Raw genomic sequence first — 18316 nt, forward strand, 5'->3', positions numbered from 1 at the left:
TGGTGCTCTGAAGTTGGTGCCCTGTCTGCTGGCTCAGGGATTGACTGATGAGCCGCTGGCAACTCCTCTGCCAGGAGAACATGATGGTACAAGTCAGGTAGATCTTTGGTTCTGGCCTCTTCCTGGTAAAATAAAGACGCTTCCTTCTCCAGCTGTGAGTGCAGTAGCTTCAGTAAGGAAACCCTTGCTCATCATTTTGAGCCAAAATGACTCCCTAGGTCACAGTCTAGTTTTGGGTGCACTTGGAATTAAACTTATAATTGCTTTTTGGTGTGTTAAAAGCTTTTTTGTATTGCTGGTGGGGTGTTAAATCAGTGAAATGCCTCAGACTTCGCAAGGCATGTCTACCACTTAAAACTTGCTTGTTTTCCAAGAGTAACTTCTATAGTATAGGCCTTTATGAGTGATCCAGTGACTTGGTAAGCATCTTCTGCTGTTTCAGCTCCATGAGTATATTAAGGAGCTTAAGTGCTTTGGTAACATTAAGTATCATTTAGCCAAAGAAAGGTGTTTTAGGAAATTAATATAAAAATAATGAAGTAAACATCAGCAAATGATACAAGCTACTTTCAGAGCCCAGCTGGTGACTTTGTGTGTGTGTGTTATACTTCTGCAAAACAGAAACAAAGCAGCTGCTGTCTTCAGAGAAGTGAATGTGCTCAGGACTGTCTAAGCAATTACTTTATTTTTGCAATAGGAATATACCATTTACAAAGGTATATGAAAAAATAGAGGAAGAATGGTAGCTTTCAGAAGAAAATCCAAATGGTAATTGTAAAAGAAAGTATTCCATAGTACTGCTTTCTTTGCAGAGATGAAGGTCTAAAACTGTATTGCAGTTACAACTTCTGTTAAAAGCATTTCATTCAAGGAGGTCTTCATGGTTTTTACTGAGTACTTAGTCTGACATACCTTGTCTATTGTTATTGCTAAATTAGATTTCATTTTGACAGCTGACCACCGTGTCACTCTTCCAGGGACTGTTTTGTTCTTAGAGTGAATATGACATAAGGAAAATGGTTTAGCTGTGAATATTATTCCTTGTAGAATTTTTGTTCTTACAAATATGCCTTAACAGGCTTCAGTATTCTCAGGAAGAGTGCTTTTTCCATTCTCTTGACGCTTCTTTCAGTGTGAAAGTTGTGAAGTGTTGAAAGCAGAGATTTTCCTTGATTAATGTAGCTTTTGAGATTCTCAGCTTCTTGGCAGCACGTCCCTAAAGATTCTTTCCTTTTTTCTTTTCTCCCTCCTCCAAGATACTGAGGAGTAAACAGGTATGTACTGCCCAGGGAAAAGAGCTGCTTGAAAACAGCAAAGGGAACTAATCTTATCCCTAGATTTTAAAAGTCAAGTTGTTCCTGTGTTGTGTCTCTCCTCCCCTTTAAATTAAGTAGCAAACCCCAGTATTTACAATTTTGCATTCAGAATAACATGAACAGCATTAAGTAAAACAATGGAGACAGTGTGCATGGTCTTTAACTGTCTTTAGTTTGTGAAATATGCTTAAAGTTCTAGTTTTCACTTTGAGCTTGACTGCAGGAATGCCTAGTGTTAAGTGAATGAATGTATACAAAAGTATTTGCAAGTGAAAGGTGCCACTCGATCTGCTTGATAAAAATGTGCAGTAGTGTTCAGTCTGTGAGCTGTAGGTATGAGAAGTTGCATGTGAGGTGATTTGCATGTAATGCTGATGTGGAAATGTGAGCAGTTGGGAAAGTATTTCTTAAACCCCTCTAGGGAACTGCTCATAAAAGTAATTCTTAGCTATTGTTGCAGGATTGATTCAGCTTGTTAGACACCATATGTCACTGCTATGGTTGAAATAAGCTTATGTGGTTTCTGTTGCACTGGTAGTGATATGTTTAGTAAATGTGACTAAGAATTGAATTGTTTAGGGCACTGTATTTAGTTAGCCAATAAACTTGTCCTGGTAGCATCTTCCTTCATAAGTAGAAAGATGCTATCTATGTGTCTGATCTATTCTTGAATTTCCTCCCAAATTCCTTGTCACTGAAAGATTAATTGTTCTAACATACTTTTTATGCAGAATTAATCTTGCTTCAAGATCTCTTGGGTAGTTAAAGGGTTAGCAATGGAGTTTGAGCCTAAGCCCAAAACTTAGACCTTCCTCGTGGGGGCTATTGCTGTGCACCAACTTGCAGAGAGCATCAGATATTGTCAGTACCAAAGCAGATACATCTGTTTTCTTGGGTCTGTTCTAAAGCAATCTTATCTTTGTATGAAGAGAGACTTTCAGATTAAAGGCTTTGAATAATCTTGCTGTATTTGGATTAGGATCTCAGTTACAGAGAACCAAAACTAATCGCAAAGGGTGTCTGCTTGACTCATTCAGACTAATCTTAACCAGGTTTGAGTAAGATCTCATTCCTCTTCAGTACTGTCCGATTCAGCAATGGACAGATGACATGAATGAGAGGCAGACTGCCTTACAGATATCTATCTTTGGAGACACCTTTGTGGCATTCATTGCTCCTTCAGCAAGAGAGGCAGAACACTGGAGCAGGGTGGGTTTCTGATGGCTGGCTCGTGTCTCGTGCAAAGCTCATTTCCAGTACATGGAGAATGCTACAGGTCCTTAAGCAGACACTGCCCTTGTCTCGTGTAGGTCACTGTGCTGTTACTGGGTAGACAGTGAGCTTGGCAGAGAGAAACCTGTGCTGCAACCCCAGCAGGGGTGTTGTGGGAGCGAACGTGGTCCTGCAGAGCTCAGCAGCAATTTGGGTGGCCAAATGAGAGATGAAGTTTAAAGGCTGCCTTTTCTCGTGATGCTTTTCAGGCTACATGTAGAAAGCAATTATCGCTGTTTTGATCTTTCAAATGATTTAGTTTTATGCTTGTAAAGCCCTTTGTCAGTTAGGTATATTCATGCTTCATTTTGACTTGCCTTATTACTATGTGTGGACTAATCAATGACCATTACTTTTACTATTAGAGACAGCAGTGCAACTGCAGAGGGGAAAAAGCCACAGCTATCGGGTAGGCATTAAAGAAATGTTTCTTGGTTTGATGTTCAACTTGTCATGCCTTTTTTCCCTCATTGGGTCAAAATATTCCTTTGTTCTTTTGAACATTTTAGGAATTAGCCTACACAGAAATGACACTTGCTGTTGAGCGTGGGGGTACCTAACTGCAGCTGTCCCTGGAGTACAACTCACCAATGATATGAATAAATGAGGAGGCTTTTCATATCTGTGAGGAGCTTACAAAGCAGCTTGTGCATTCGCTGACAATTGGTGCTTAATTGGTTGAGATTTCAAGAACCTTAAGACAACATTTATTCATACCTTTTTCCCCCAAGTATTTCACATTTCTTCCCTGTGAGCTTTTTAGTGTTAATACACTGTTTTGAAATAGATACATAAGAAAATTGCTCTTAATAAGGAACATTATACAAATATATGTAATGTGTGTGTATGTATATGTAAAGAGGAAACTAAGTTTGCTTTAAAATATCTGAGGTTATGGAAGGGAGAAGTTTGGGGCTTGAATCTAACTGAGCTCTAGAATTCAGAGGGTATTTATCATAGTCATAACTGTCAGTCTTTTAAAATATATTTCCTCCTCTTTAGTATATGTATATCCATTTTTTAACAGCTAAGATGTCATTGTGCTAGAGCATGCCTTTTTTATACCCCTTGTTGGAGACAAGACATCTGGTTTGTGTGCAGGTATCCTCAGGTGATTCCATTTCGTCTTTATAGAGCCTTACGAGGCGAAGCGCCTCACTGGGAGTGAGACAGTTTGTGTGGTGTGTGTGCACAAATGTGTGTACAATAACAATTCCCCAACACTTTCCTTTGGTTGGTAAGTTTCCATCATAGGCAACTGCTTCCCAGTGTAAGAGAGTGTAAAAGGGGGAAGAACCCCTGTATTTGAAGCCTTTGTACACTAGCAGGAAAATACAAAAGGAAGTAGGCTTTAGAGTAGGTTAAGTACGTTTTCTGCCTCTATCTCAAGTTATTGCAGCTATTGACAAATAAGTATTTTATACCAGTTTTAGGAAATCGAAAGGTATTTTAAGTGGTGGTATGTAAAATATCAACTCTGAAATAATGAGGCCTGAATAACTGTGTTTCACAAACTGTTTCTCATGCTTTGTAGAAGATGATGGCTGATGGATAGGTTGTCTCTTAACAGAGAATGTGATAAACCCTCTTTTGGTACCATTGCAGTGTTGGATAGTAAGAACATAACTAATTCATCATCTCTCCACAGATTTCTAGTAATCTGTTATTAATGCTTGTATTCAAGTAAATATAACTAAAACTGACAGATGTATAAACTATTGCATTCATATCCCAGTGATGCAGTGAGGTGTAAAAAAGTGGCTAGGAACTGTAAAGTATAGCCTTTCGTGAAACCTAATGACAGTGTCTAACTTCCTGATGAAAACACATTATTGTGAATGTCAGTGCACAGAGGATTGTTTAGGAAGTTCTTGGGCTGAAGGTGAGTATTGGAAGCTACAGAAAGAAGATGTAGGAGATTGGTAAAACAGTGTGCAGGGATGATTTCTAACAAATAGCTTGCACTTGCATTCACCATTGGACCTGTACCCACTGAAAAATCAAAACTTTAAGGAAAAAATGTTCAGAAATGGCATTTTGTATGGTTACAGCATGTCTGATCCGTGAGCTGCCAAATACATGCTGAGCTCACAATGATTTCTTTTTCCATAATGGAAACGGCAGGAATGGCTTTCATAAAAACTGTTTGTAATCTTTCAAAGTGTGTATTGTTTTCCCTCGTTGACAAACATGGCCCTTGGCATTCAAAACTTGTGCTTTTCATAAATGCAATTAATTGGCAGAGTTAAATGTTCTGATGTTTGTAAGAAGTAGGATTTGTACCAGGCAAACTAACTTGAAGAATTACTTGAATGCCAGATAGTGTAGACTTTCTGTAATGCAAATAAAGTGTTTCCTAGGCAAAAACACGATCAGATTTTTTTGCTTTGAATGCAAATACTTCATTTTGGAAGCTTAAGTTGTATTTGCTACATTAACACTATTTTATGCTTTCTTCTACATGCGCTTCCCGCTTAAATTGTGATTAGAATGTTGGTTCAAGGACACAATTTGTACTGGAGCCTGCTCAGCATGATGGATGGGAGGCTGAATTGCAGCTCCTTGGCTCCAAGTCAGTAAGCCAGTTTGTTACCTTTTAAGCTGCAGTAACTGCTATTTGGTAACAAACTCTCACACAGATGTAGGTACTTAGAGACTGTAGCACATTAATTATAAATCGATTATTACAGCTTTCTGAAAATTTATTAAATTAGTATAATATGGTCATAACTTCCAAGGAAAACTTTATAAGCCTGTATGTTGTTGTGTAATAATACCCAAGCAGTAGCAACTACTGTTGTGGCTTTTATTCATTGCTGCTGGGAGGTTTAAGTTTTGGGTCTGTATGACTTCAAATCAAGGATTATGTATTTGTCATGCTTCACAATGCAGATTTTGGGGGATCTGCAAGCAAATTCTATCTTTAAAGTGAATACTGGCAAAATAAGCTTTCCCATGAAGTGTTAGATATTGGTCCTTGTAAACTTGAGATGTGCGTGCTGAAATCACATTTTACGTTTGGGGTAATGTAGAAAGGGCAGTGGGAAATAGAGAACTCCCTGCTGTGTTGTGTTTGTAGAGGGTTTTTTTTCTCTTCTGTGATCAGGGGTGAGGGAAGCAAGAGATATCCATGGGGATACTTTTGAGAGTTTGATTTTTAATTAAAAATGGATATGCCTCTTACTTGGTTCAGTGTGGGGTTTTAAAATCCTGTTAAATATTCTAAATGAGATCTAAAACATGACCTTGCAAATAATCATTGTGTAGTCTGGGGCAGGTTGTCCTGAAGGAGCTGGCTTCATAAAATAGGAGACTCAAGTCTTTTTGGGGTGAATTTGTGTGTGGTGCACAGTTTGCAGTGGAGGTGAGGCACAGAGTGTTCTGAAGAAAGCTTTGTAGAAAGCTTTCATTTCTTTTGTGAGAGCTTTAAAGGAACAAGGGCTTTAGTTTTCTGCAGTTGCTAAAATCATGAGCGTTGTAGCTTTATGAAAGCCAAAACCAAACCAAAATCTGCTGCTGTATTTTCATTACTTTAAAAATATTCATTTTGCTGTGTAGAAGTATTCCCTCCACTTGTGAAGAACAGCAAATCATAAAATGGTGCTTTATTCTGTCCATAATGTTATTGCATTCTCTGGTGCCTTCGTTAATCAAATTTTTTAATATATTCTGTGTCGTCTTCTGGACATAAGAAATTGAGCTGTAATGAAGAGGGGTGGATGTATTGGTGTTCTGTGAAAGGCTTATCCTCTCGGCCATGTTATGCAGTTTGCACTTGTATTGGTAAACAAAATATTCCTGCATTTGATGTTTATAGTAACTGCTAGTTAGCCTTACTTTGTTAAATCATACCTACGAGTTTTATAGCTTTGAATGTGCAAACCTAAGAATACCAGAGGAAAAAACCCCACCAAAGCTACTTCATTTACTTTTGAAGTCCTGCTGCTCCTGTGAAGTACTGAAGTTCCCCAGAAGTTTACTTTTTATAGGTAACACTTGCATATTGTGGTAAGTAGATGAGATACTATTGAAATATGTGTCATAGTTTACTAATTTTGGGGAAAAGGGGTGGAGAGGGAAGGGGAGGAAGAGTTTCCAAACCCGTAAGAACCTTTCAGTTTACAGACTGTTTTGTTTGAATTGGCTAAAAGTAGATGCACATGGTTGTAGTGATTATTCTGGAATGTAAAAAGTACTTGAAGTTTTGCAGAGGTCTTTATTTAAAATACTCCTGTTCCATTGGCATTATAAACACAGACTTCTCAACATGAAATGCTTTTAGAGAGAGAAAATGCCTGCAGTGGCTTTACCCTAGATGCTGCTTGTGAATTTAATGTTCTTTAGCTGTCACTATTAATTTTAGCTTTTGATTACTTCGTATAATGTCGTCATTACATGGTACTACATAATGATTTAATGTCACCTGCAAGAATACACTTATAGAGGAGTTGGTTTCTGCTTATTTTATCATATGGAAGCCGGTTACAAGTAAGATACAAAATAAAAGATCAAAAGCAAATACTCTTGAGTATCAATAGCTCTGGTAACTTAGTAGAAATAAAATGGGTTACAGGAAAACAATGATGATAATATAAAACCCAACCCAAAAGAACAAACTAAACCAAACCCAACCCCAAATTCTCCCTGTTTTATGCATCAATGTACTTACCTTTTGGTGTTAGTATACAAGGTGTTGGATTTCAGTTTAGCTGGAAACTGACCAGCCTCTCCTGTTGGTCTTCTCATAGGTACAATCCTTAATATTTGATGTGAAAGGAAGGAATCTGATATATGAACAATAATAGCCAGTGATATGAATGAGTATATTTCAAATTACTGTATTGAAGTTGTTTAACATGGCATATATGAATTCTTATATATAGGATAGTTGCCCAATTTCTTTTATTGTACTGAAAAAAAACCCCACCCCAAAACCCTTCATGCCTTCTCAATCTCCAGTGCCTTCTAAAAATCTCATTTACAATGGTTTTTAAATGGCACATTCAAATCGTCAACTTTTATTGACACTAGTAAGACTTTAACAGCTATTGACTGTTGAAAGTATTTGAATGAAATATTAAATATTCTGTTTCAGAAGGACATTTATGGAGTGAAAAGAATACTCTGACTCTTTCCCTATAATTAATAATTTTGTCATGTGCCTTCTCTGTGCCTTTTTAGTAACCAAGACTCACTTTAATACCAGTGTTTGACATTAGAAGCCTCTCTAGAGAGGAAGAAAATCATTCAGAAATGAGCTGGATAAAGGTTATTAAACCAACACTTAAAATTCTAGTCCTGCACATTTTCCTTTACCCCTAATTAAATGCCAAGAAAAGGCATTTTCAGTACATACTGTAGAATTTTCAGTAGATACATATGCTGGATATACCTTTATTAGAGGAAAAGGGCCTACAGGGAACCGAAACATTATTCCCAGCAGTCACATCTTCTTGCTTATGTATTTGGAAAATGGGGAAGAAGTCTTAGGGATTGAGTGTCCTAAAACTACACATTGAAGTATAGATGTGATATGATTCTTTTCTTGCTGTTTTTTGTATGAGTCAGGTTTTAGCTTAAGTTGTTTTATCAGTTTCAGTGGTACTATTTGTGTAAGTAAAGGTAAACTGCAAGGGTGAAGTGTGTAACCTTGGGTGGATACTGTAACTGGGTGGATACAATATACATAATTGCCGGCAAACTTCTTGTTTATCATCTCTCGGGAAGCTCTGGCACAAACTGGAATCCCAATATGGACAATATATGGAATGGCATGTTAATTTTCTAAATGACTGAGAGCTTTGAAAATCATGAGGACAAACCCTCCTTTGTCTCCAACCCCCTCCAACATTGTCTTACCTTTGATTTTTCTGTTAATAAAGCCTTTGGAAACAGTGTAGACTGGGAAAAGTAATTTTTAATCACTAAAGTGTAGCAAGTTTAGCTAAATTCCCTTTACAGGTAGGAGACACTGGAATCTGCAAAGCAGTGATGGTTTGCAGTGTTACCATTGTGACTTGCAGTGCATGACCCCAGTGCGGTCAGGTCCTTTCAATTACTAAGATGCTGGTGCTAGATCCCGTGCTATTCTGTTTTTGTTGCCAGGCTCTACTGCTATTGCATGGGTTGGCCATTAGAGTCTAATTCCTTCCAAAAAAATATAACACAAACTTCTTTTCCTAAGTTATAAATCTGGGTCTTTTTCTAACTAATTTTCTCAACCTTGTGAGTGTCAAATTAATACTTTGTAATCTTTAGTCTCTTGTGTTGGCTGTTTCAGCGAACTTTGCATAATACTTGATTAAATGATTTTACTCTCATGAGTGGTAAACAGATGAGTTGAGGTAGCTGAGTACAGATGCTGGTTTTGATATTTAGTGCTTACTGGAAAACTTCCAAATACTTGTAGCATCTTTAAATCTTTAGAATCCCCAAAGTGCTGTAAAAGTGTGCTGGTACCTGTCAAGGATAACTAATGCTGCTTTTCCTCTTCTTCTGAGAAAACCAGGCTGCCTTGTAGCAACCAAGGGCTGGTTGGCTTAGTGGAAATCACTGTATACTGTGGCTGTTTGTCTACTTCATTCCATAGTACTGACCTACACAAAATAGACAGTGCCTGGTTACAGAGGCTCATCTCTATAGCAAGGGCTGTGGCTGCTACAGGTTGTATATAGTATTGTTCTTACTATGCTTTTTCTCTGGGATCTTTGTCGTTGATTTTCTTGACTTAACTGTTGCTCTAAAAGGAAAAGGAGTCAGGAAAAAAGGCTTTGAATGGTGGAAAGTATCTGCAGGAAAGCGGAATGCTATTTTGAAAAGAGGAATAACCCAGATAAACAGAGCTGTTGCACTGAATCTATACCTAAAGGAACATTACTACACTAAAGATGTAACACTTCCTGTCTCATAAGACGTGGAAGAAGAGAGAAATCTGAGCACAAAAAGATACTCCTAAATATGTCTGTGGTGGAATTTGGGTGGGATCGAAGGGTTTAGTTAGCACTGCACAGAAAGGAAGAAGAAAGATTCAGATTGTATCCTGAGTTCTTCATCACTGGGTTTTTAGCAAATTCTTTTCATCCTCTGAGTCAGAGGAAGCAGGAAGGCAATTTATACTTCATAGACTTTTTGTGAAAGATGAGAAGTTTTGCATTTTGTTTCATGTAGCTGAATCCTGTTCTATGCATTAACAAGTTGATCCAGAACAAGCGATGCATGCATTTTAGGAGTAGAGTAAGATATTACTGTCCTAACAAGATTTCTAGGATAACAAGTGCTATCAATGTGCCTATCTCCCATCATGCAGAAGTGCTGCTGTTGTGCAGCCCTCTTCTCATGGGTTAAGCGCAGGTATTCCGACTAATTTTTGAAAAGAATATGTCAAGTGAATGCATTGTGGATCAAGGGCAAGTGTAAGATACAGCAAGTGTAGGAGGAAATGGTTTCTATACATGTACTTCCTCTGTACAACTCCCAGTGAGGAGTTAATTGATGATAAAATTCCTGCATTTCTTGACATCAATGACAGGCACAGATACTTAAAATAGGACCAAAATGTGCCTTTTCAGTACTCTGTCTTTCTGCAAAGGCGCCTTGCATTCTTGTTCTGCAGCCTTATCCTAACTCTTATGTCCTGAAAACCACATCAGTTTTTGGGATCCCTTATCTGTCCTGATATTGCTTCACATATCTCGTTTCCTGTTGAGATGCTAATGCTGTCTTTGATGCCACCTTCTATCCTGCGCTTGCTTAATGCTATTCCTTTAGCTGAACCAATTATCCAGTTCAGAAGTTATCAGAAGGATGTTAGAATTATTGGGAGTAAATCTATTTACTTGCAAGGCTACAGCTATCTATTTCCCTTAATGCACTAGGAATTGAACAGATGACTTTGATTTGCACTCAGCTCCAAGCAGCATACTCCAGCCACTTCCTAACCTGAAACCCTTATCAATTAACTGCTCTCGGGATGCTGCTTCCTGCACTAAATAGCATTATATTCTTGGATTTTGCCCTGCTTCATGAGTATGTGCTTTTCTTTCTTTGAAATACGAAGTTGAACGTGGCTTCATCAACAGTCAGTCTACTCAGATGTACTGACATCCCCAAGAAATTACCTGTGTGTTAGTGGAATGATGTCTTTAAACTCCTGAGGTGCAAGTGTGAAGTATGGATAGTGACCTACATTGCTCTATACAAACAGATATATAATTACTCCTCTTTTGGTCCTGTATGTCAGCTCAGCTCTTAGGTCTACTAGTTATAGCGAAACTTAAATTACATAGAATTAACTTTCCTGGTAAGGATCTCTTGTGTTTTCTGTCATGCTGCCCTTTACACTTAGGAGTGACTCCTCTTAAATGCATTTATAGCTACTGAAATATCTGCATTGAAGCTTGATCATCTCTCTGATGTCTTAAAGATCTTAACATTAGGTAGGCTGCAGGTTTGTTCATGCTACTGTGTGTCTGCAGCAATGATGTTATTTCATAGTTTCCATTAAACATCTCATCTGCCTTTTGCGGTCTCTTGACTGAGCTCTCCTGCTTCCATCTGTTTTAGGAGAATCTTACAGCAGGTTTATTCCCTGATTAGATTTATGATACTAAAAATAATAATATGCCACCCCAAAGGAGAATTTAAGCCAAAATGAGAATTGCCTAAAATGACAGAACTTCTAATAAGAAGCCTGTTTTCAAGAAACACAAAAAGCAATGCTGGAATAAAAAGCTGAGAATTATAAAAATCTGGAAATTCTGGGTGGGTTCCCCCACACCACCCCCCATAGGCATGGTTTATAAAATAACATTTACTTGAGCTCATTTCTCTGTTCTTGAGATTCAGATAGTATTTGATGATAAATTGAAATACCAAGGATGAAATCACACTCATCTAATTAGATAAATAAGAACAAGGGACAGATACTGTGAAGTAATGCTGTATGTATGTGATATTTTTCTTTGCATATAGATATAACCAGTGCTAGTTTTGTCTCCCTCATGATTTAGTTTCCAATTAAATGCCTGTTAAAATAGGTGGGTAAACTGGGCAGAAACAAATATCAGGGGTTATGTCTTTACTTGTTGCTTTCCCAGTTCAACATCTATGAATACAAAAATTAGAAGTTTGTTTTCTCAGCTAACTATACAGATTTTCTGTTTTTTAAAGGTTTCTCTTTCTTCATTTTAATAATTTCTTTTCTTTGTGTTTTTTTTCTTATATTATAATCCTAATTGAGAAATTGGATAATCCTGTTTCCTTTCAAACACCTTACACCAGTGTAGTTAAGATGTTCTGCTCCTTGTGTCATACCATTGCTCAGTGCAGTGGGAACACGCAGCATTACTGCTGCTCCTTGTTTCTTAAAATTTATGTCATTTGCTTAAAAATCAACTTTCACGGTGCACAAGAAATGAGGGCATCTGTCCTGAAACTTCTGAATGCTATTTTTAGCTATCCTGCATTTGAATATGTATTTCTTTTCATATTGTTCTACTTTTTGGTCAAATGATGAGAAAACAGCTCCACTGCAGGGTATCACTGCTGATACCTCAGGAGTGTTTATACTCAGTTAAAAGATACAAAATTGAGAAATAACTTTTCACTATGAATTTCTTTCATTTAGCCAATGTAAGATTTGACAGAGGCTTTGAATCTGCAACCAGTGTTTATGTTAATGCGCCAGTATCTCTGTGTTCCAAATACCTTTCTGATTTTTGCCTTCAAAAATGAGTAGCATGTAGTCTTATATTTCTCTGCTTCTTACTGGGTATTTCTGGCTTATGAGGTGGTGTTTAATTGCAAACTGAGCCTATCTGGCTGCAATCAAGTAGAATTTCTTTATTTCTTAAATCTTACCCTTCGATAATGTAAAAAACCCAACCATCCATACAGCTGTGATTGTAAGACATCTAGAAAGCAATATTTTAATAAGATGAGTGAGAGGTGAAATAATGAAGTGTGGACACTTTTCAAAATCTCTTTTAATTTCATTGAATATGTGCAACAAGGAGGAGGGCAAGGGCTGGCATTTTGTGTAGAATAAATAGCAGAAAACTTGTTCATAAATCTGCAAAACATGGATGGTCTGATGTATATGCTTAAAAATAAGGGGAAAACTGTTTGTCTTCTGAGCTCATCTAAGGGATTTGGAAGAAGTTAGGAGAGAAGTCAAAGGAGAAAATGTTGAAATTAGCCTTGGGGGCAGGATGGGGGGATAATCCTAGAGAACCCCAAAATGCTTGTTGATGATGTATGTGGTAGTTGTTAGTGGGGAGAGGGGTGGGAAGCTGCCATTGAGGCCTTAATGAACAGTGGAAATAACTTGTTGGAAAACGGTGTGTGGGTTCCCCATCCCCTGCCTTCCCAGGCTCTGCTTGAGGTAGTTTGTGCATGTCACTGCACTGGCTTTTAGGCAGCCCTTTCTCTAGCAGAGTTTTATCACCCAAAGGATGTTACTGATCTTTCACAGGGTTAAATGGTGAAAATCAGTCTGTGTCCAACGGTGTGTGTGGAGTTGCTGTGGAGTAGCTGATATGCAGTGGTAATATTACCAGAATTTCTCTTACATTTCATAAGTGCTTTTCATTACTGGTCAGGTGAGTAATGCTGTTAGTTAATATGTGAAGTCTTGCACAAGTAGACTGAGTAGCCTGACAATAGTTTGAATTTCTCTGAGGTAAGAGTTAGTAATGGTACCTCTCTGAAAATCTTACATGCAGAAGGGTTTCTGCAGGGTTCCCTTTCCACTACAGCTGAATAGGCAGTGAATCTTCTGGCTTGGTGGTGGAACCAAAATGAATAAAGATGAAAAGTTGATATATGTCAAATGAATGTGTTTTTCCTTCTCTTTCCTCCAAACTCCTCTTCACTCTGTGTTCTTGAACAGTAACATGAAGGAAAGTAGCAAGTATTGAATTCAATTCAAACTCACAAAGGTTATTCTGATTTTGGGAGCTAATCTTCTGTGATACTTTTACTTAGACCATGATATGGCTCTTTTTAGTAATTCCGAAATATCTAGATACTTTACATTTATCTTTCAATAATGTCTTTTAAATTATTTGTGTAATGCGGTCTGAATTCCTCACCATTACTGGTATGGCTTATCTGTTGTTCACACACACAAGTTTGTATTTTTATACTTATGTTTTCATCTGACTCTGTAACATCTTTTTTGGATGGTAACTTGGAACATTCAGTTATCAATATGGAGATGACAGTTTTTATTAATTCGAGAGTCCAGACTACTGCTGCTTTGTCAGAATCTGTTGATCTCTAGTGAAATTAATAAAGTAGGTTTAATTATGTGAGTTGGAAGGAGTATTAATTGAGAGAAAGAAGCATTCTGATCTGTGATTGATGCTCATGCTAGTGCAGGTGTTAGCAGTGTGGCCTTTGCCCACATGGTTCTTGTCTTGACAAGCCTGGTGGCTGCATTGTTGTGTGTATATTGAGGGTAAGAACTGGCAATCTATAGAGTCTGCAGCTGCCCAGGGCATTGCAGACATTCATTTTCCTAGTGCTGGTTTTATAAGCTTCTGTGACTTATTTATGACCTGGTTGGTTGTAGGTTTGACTGTTTCAAATCTGTTTTAGCCTATCCTGGCCTCTATTTTGGGGAAAGAAGGAAAGATCCTGCTATTAGACACTGGAAGCATAAATGATGTTGTGGTCCACTGGGAACGCATCGTTCTCAAGTCTCAGTAAGGGTTCTCAGTGCCCTTCTTGATACAGTCTTGATTCTTAGTCTGGAATTTAGTTGTTGGAGTCTGACTTTTATCTTCAATATCTATTGAGATGAGATTTGTTGGAAAGTGTGCACTGCTTGAACATCAGTTGAAAGCCTGCTTGTATAGAGCTCCTTCCCTTTCATGCTTCCCTTTCATGCTCACAGAGCCAACATGGAGAAATGTTTTGGAGACAATTCATTTTCTTAATACTCTTTTAAGTCATGTTTTGAATCTTATTTTTTAAGAACCAGTGTAACGTAGTTGTGATAACTGCTATATTGATACCTGGGTATTTATTAAATTTGTTATCCCAGACTTTTTCTGACTGTAATGAAATTTCATTGTATGTTATATATCTTCCGCAGCAAGTCAGGCACAAATAGTTTCCATGTTTGCTTTCATAATATGGGTTCTGGCATACAGGAGTGAATCAGTTTTACTTTTGGCCAGTTACTCAGTAACCGGCACTGGATGATTTTCATAAATAAAATCCTGTTCTTTAAAAGAAGTTTAATCAACTACAGTGTGTATTGTGCACTGAGTACTGGCCTCCCCTCTCAGTATGGCAGTAGTAATAGTAAAGTGATATTCTGGACAAGGTACAGAGGCAGATTGATATAATTGGTGTATGGTGCTTTGAGCCCTTTTGCAGAGGAAACTTGTGTTACTAATGAAGGTCTGCTCTTGTCATGTAGAGAACATCTCAGTCATCAAACAATTTTCACTCCCTTAATATTTTTTTGGAAGCTATTATTGTTGGAAAGGTGCCGAAGTGTCCTCTATGAAGCCATTTGCAAATGCCTTTCCATGAATATGCCAGCAGGGTATGAATAGCAGTGCAGCTGGGGGGCTTCCTATCCCCTCCAACTGCTATTTCAGTTATAATAGTTTTAAACAATGTTGTTTGCAATACATATTTTCCATCATACAGTGCAATAAACTCCAGTTTTTACTATAAAGCTGTAGCGTTCCATTAAAACTGAGTATTGTGACTGCTTACTTAAATCTGGTTTTGGTAAAGCAGAAAACTAACTCAGTTTTCTAAAGCAAGTAAATCTCTACCAAGCTGTCTCATTTTCTCAGTGAGCACTTGAGAGACTTAGTAATTTCGGGCATCTTCCTCTCTTAGTGGTACAGATCAGTGGAGTTGAAGCACCTCAATGTTTATGCTGGAATGGGGATGTAGGTGGAGTCCTTCCCATGCTAGGCAACAAGGATGGGGGCTGGTTACGGAACAATTCATTGCAAGACCTTTAATTATAATCCTAGTAAAAACAAGGTGAACTGGTGTATAGCGTGCATGGAGACTTCTCTCCTTACTGGACTTAAGTACTCCAGTAATGTTTTAAGAGGGAACTTCTAAATTTCTTGTAAGAAGAAATATTAGGATTTTCTCTTGCCTTTTTTTCCTGTACTCAACTGCTGTAACAAGTCTGGTTCTTTTATTCATTTGTCTGATTTTCTAGCAAGAGATTGTAAATGTTCCCTCTAGCCAGGTGGCACACAGGAATCAGAATTACAGATTGCTTTGGGCCAATTTTTAACATGTCTCATGTAACTCTACTGAGTTGAGGAATCACAGTTCAATAGTGGGGAGATGTTCCGTTTCTGTTTAGCAGAGGGATAGAAAATGTTCTTTGGTTCATTTTGTAGTAGTTATTCACAGCGGGAAAGATACATATGGCAGACTTTGCTTTTGTGGGAATATTAAGTAAAACTAGAAACAGTCAATGACATACTTATAACTGTAGGGAATAACTAGTTATGATTGTGACCAGGGCAAAACCCCCTCTAACCCTCCAAACCCACAGACTTTAATTGTGGCTGTTGGTGTAACTGATAGTTACTGCAATAAAGACAGACAGTCAAGTAACTGAGAAAAGATGAGCTAAAAAAGTCTTCAAATTTTTGTTGAGCATTAGTAATGGAATATTTTCTATTAAAATTGTGTTGCTCTTTCAGTTTCTTGGCTTATTTCAGTTCCGTGCTATTGCTTTATATGTTCCACATTCTTTATTGTGCAATAATCTGTCAAAATAATTTTTTTAAATCCCATCTTTAATCCTGAGTAAAATAATAGTAAAATAAAGATGAAAAATGCAGGGAATGTTCTAAGAATACATACAATGTGTAAAATAGTATAAGCTGTGGTTTATACTATCTCCTATGTCAGTCTCTCATCAGTAACAGGGGATCTGCATATCTAAGGCTGCTTTGCACTCAGAGGTTGTACTTGTGGGAGGGATATCCAGGGAAGCTTTGTAGCATCCTTGCCAGGCTGGATTCTGAAGAAGAGATCTCAGTGCCAAGAGGTGCTGGGCTAGTATTATTGAAGCACGTGGGAAGAGCAGTGATTCCTCATGATGGTTCAGATCTTGATGTGAAGATGATCCTGAAAACTTCTTGGCTCAAGGTCTCTTAGCAGCAGACCTGGAAAACCACAGTGCAAATGCTTGGTTTGAGTGCATTGTAGTTTTATGGCTCAATAAGAGGAACATAATTAGAAAAAGTATCAGATTATAGCTGGTTTTTAAAAACAATGTTAAAGCTTTATATTTATATTGTATGGCTTGCCACAAAGTGCTGAATATGGTGTTTCATGTTTTACAGATTAATTGTATGAAAAAACATCTCTGGAGTCAAGCTGCTAAAAGCTGGTAGGTGGATATGTATCATTTTTAGTGTTCATATTTACTTCCTTGTTTCTGACCACTTGGCCTGCTTGGTGTCAACTTTCAGGTTTTCCTCTGGAAGAAAGGAGATGAAAAGTACCTTTTTTAAAGAATAGAAATATTTTTAAAACTCCGGCTATTGAGTGTTTTAAGAACAATACCAGATATTGCATCCTGCTGCACAGTTGTGGGTACAGTGGAAATCCTGCCATGTTGTGAAGTGCTTTTGAAGTCCTTGTAAAGATAGTGCTAAAAATAGGTTGAACTGTTTTTTTTCCTTCATATTTGTCTTTATTACTCAAATCAGTCACACTAAAGTATCTATCACTGCGCTGCCTCATGAGAGTTTAATGATGACTTTCATTCAGCGTAAGCTGACAGTAGGTCAGAGATGCCTCTATCTTGGATGGAGTTACGAAATTTCCTGAGTTTATTACCCTATTAAAATTCATTTTAAATGTCAAAGTTTCTAATTTGGACAAGGCAATTTAATTTAGGAGCATCTTCAAAGTAACATACAATTTTCTCCTTGAGTACCAAGTGAAATATCAGATAAAAGTAGAAGACCTTTGTTGCATATTATATTCAATTATTTCTGTGTTTTAACTTTAGTTTGCAGAGGTGGTTTTAAGAAATAATAATTTCTAGTCTTTTCTGACTTGCCTTTTTTGTTTAAAACCGATTTGGAGAAAAGCTTCACCTAGCAAAAGATACTGATTATTTAGAAGAAAATAAAGCCAACATGGTCAGCAAAGCTCACCTGCTGTGTTTTCCTTAGAGAATTCTGGGCTTTACTGTCCTCTGAATGCCCCATTGCTTCCTTTAACCCAGTTTGTATTCTGTTCTGTAATGTTCATTTAGTTTTCTGTCTCGCAAAGTTCTGGCTTGTCTACTCTAGGCCTTGGTCTTTGTGCTGGTCTCATGTATTAGTTGGTCTTCTCACTCTGAAGGTTTTGCCACTCGGGTATCTCCAGCTTCAACAACTGAATGAATGATTTACGGCAGGTAGAGTATTACAGAGCAAGCAGATGGCAAGGCTAGATGGTGGCCCAAGTCTAACATTGTCCACATGAGCAGGAAGATCATCAGATAAGGATCAAAGGAAATGTTTTTCTGAGCCCTTTCAGTGTGGTTCTGTTTTTGAAGCTGGACCCACAACTGTCCTGTCTCCTGCCTGTAAGAGCTGGAGCTTTGATAAACAGGTTTTTCTTGTTAATAAAGAAATGTCATTAATGATGCTAGATGATATAAGGTAATACAGGTATTATTTTGTTGCTCTCTGATTAATTCCTTGTGTGGGAGTATGAGATTAACAATGGAAGAC

At 37.7% G+C, this 18316-nt stretch overlaps 1 protein-coding gene across 5 annotated transcripts in view; it reads left to right on the forward strand.

Annotated features, from left to right (window-relative positions):
* Positions 1 to 18316, forward strand: part of FHIT (fragile histidine triad diadenosine triphosphatase) — a 550770-nt gene that overhangs the window by 54602 nt on the left and 477852 nt on the right. For all 5 annotated transcript variants that reach the window (XR_003993747.1, XM_030501539.1, XM_030501538.1 and 2 more), the window contains exon 2: positions 16931 to 16977. The gene's annotated coding sequence lies outside the window, so the exon portion shown is untranslated. The remainder of the gene's footprint in view (positions 1 to 16930; positions 16978 to 18316) is intronic.

This window comes from Strigops habroptila, chromosome 11, assembly GCF_004027225.2.
Source record: "Strigops habroptila isolate Jane chromosome 11, bStrHab1.2.pri, whole genome shotgun sequence".
Lineage (NCBI taxonomy): Eukaryota > Metazoa > Chordata > Aves > Psittaciformes > Psittacidae > Strigops > Strigops habroptila.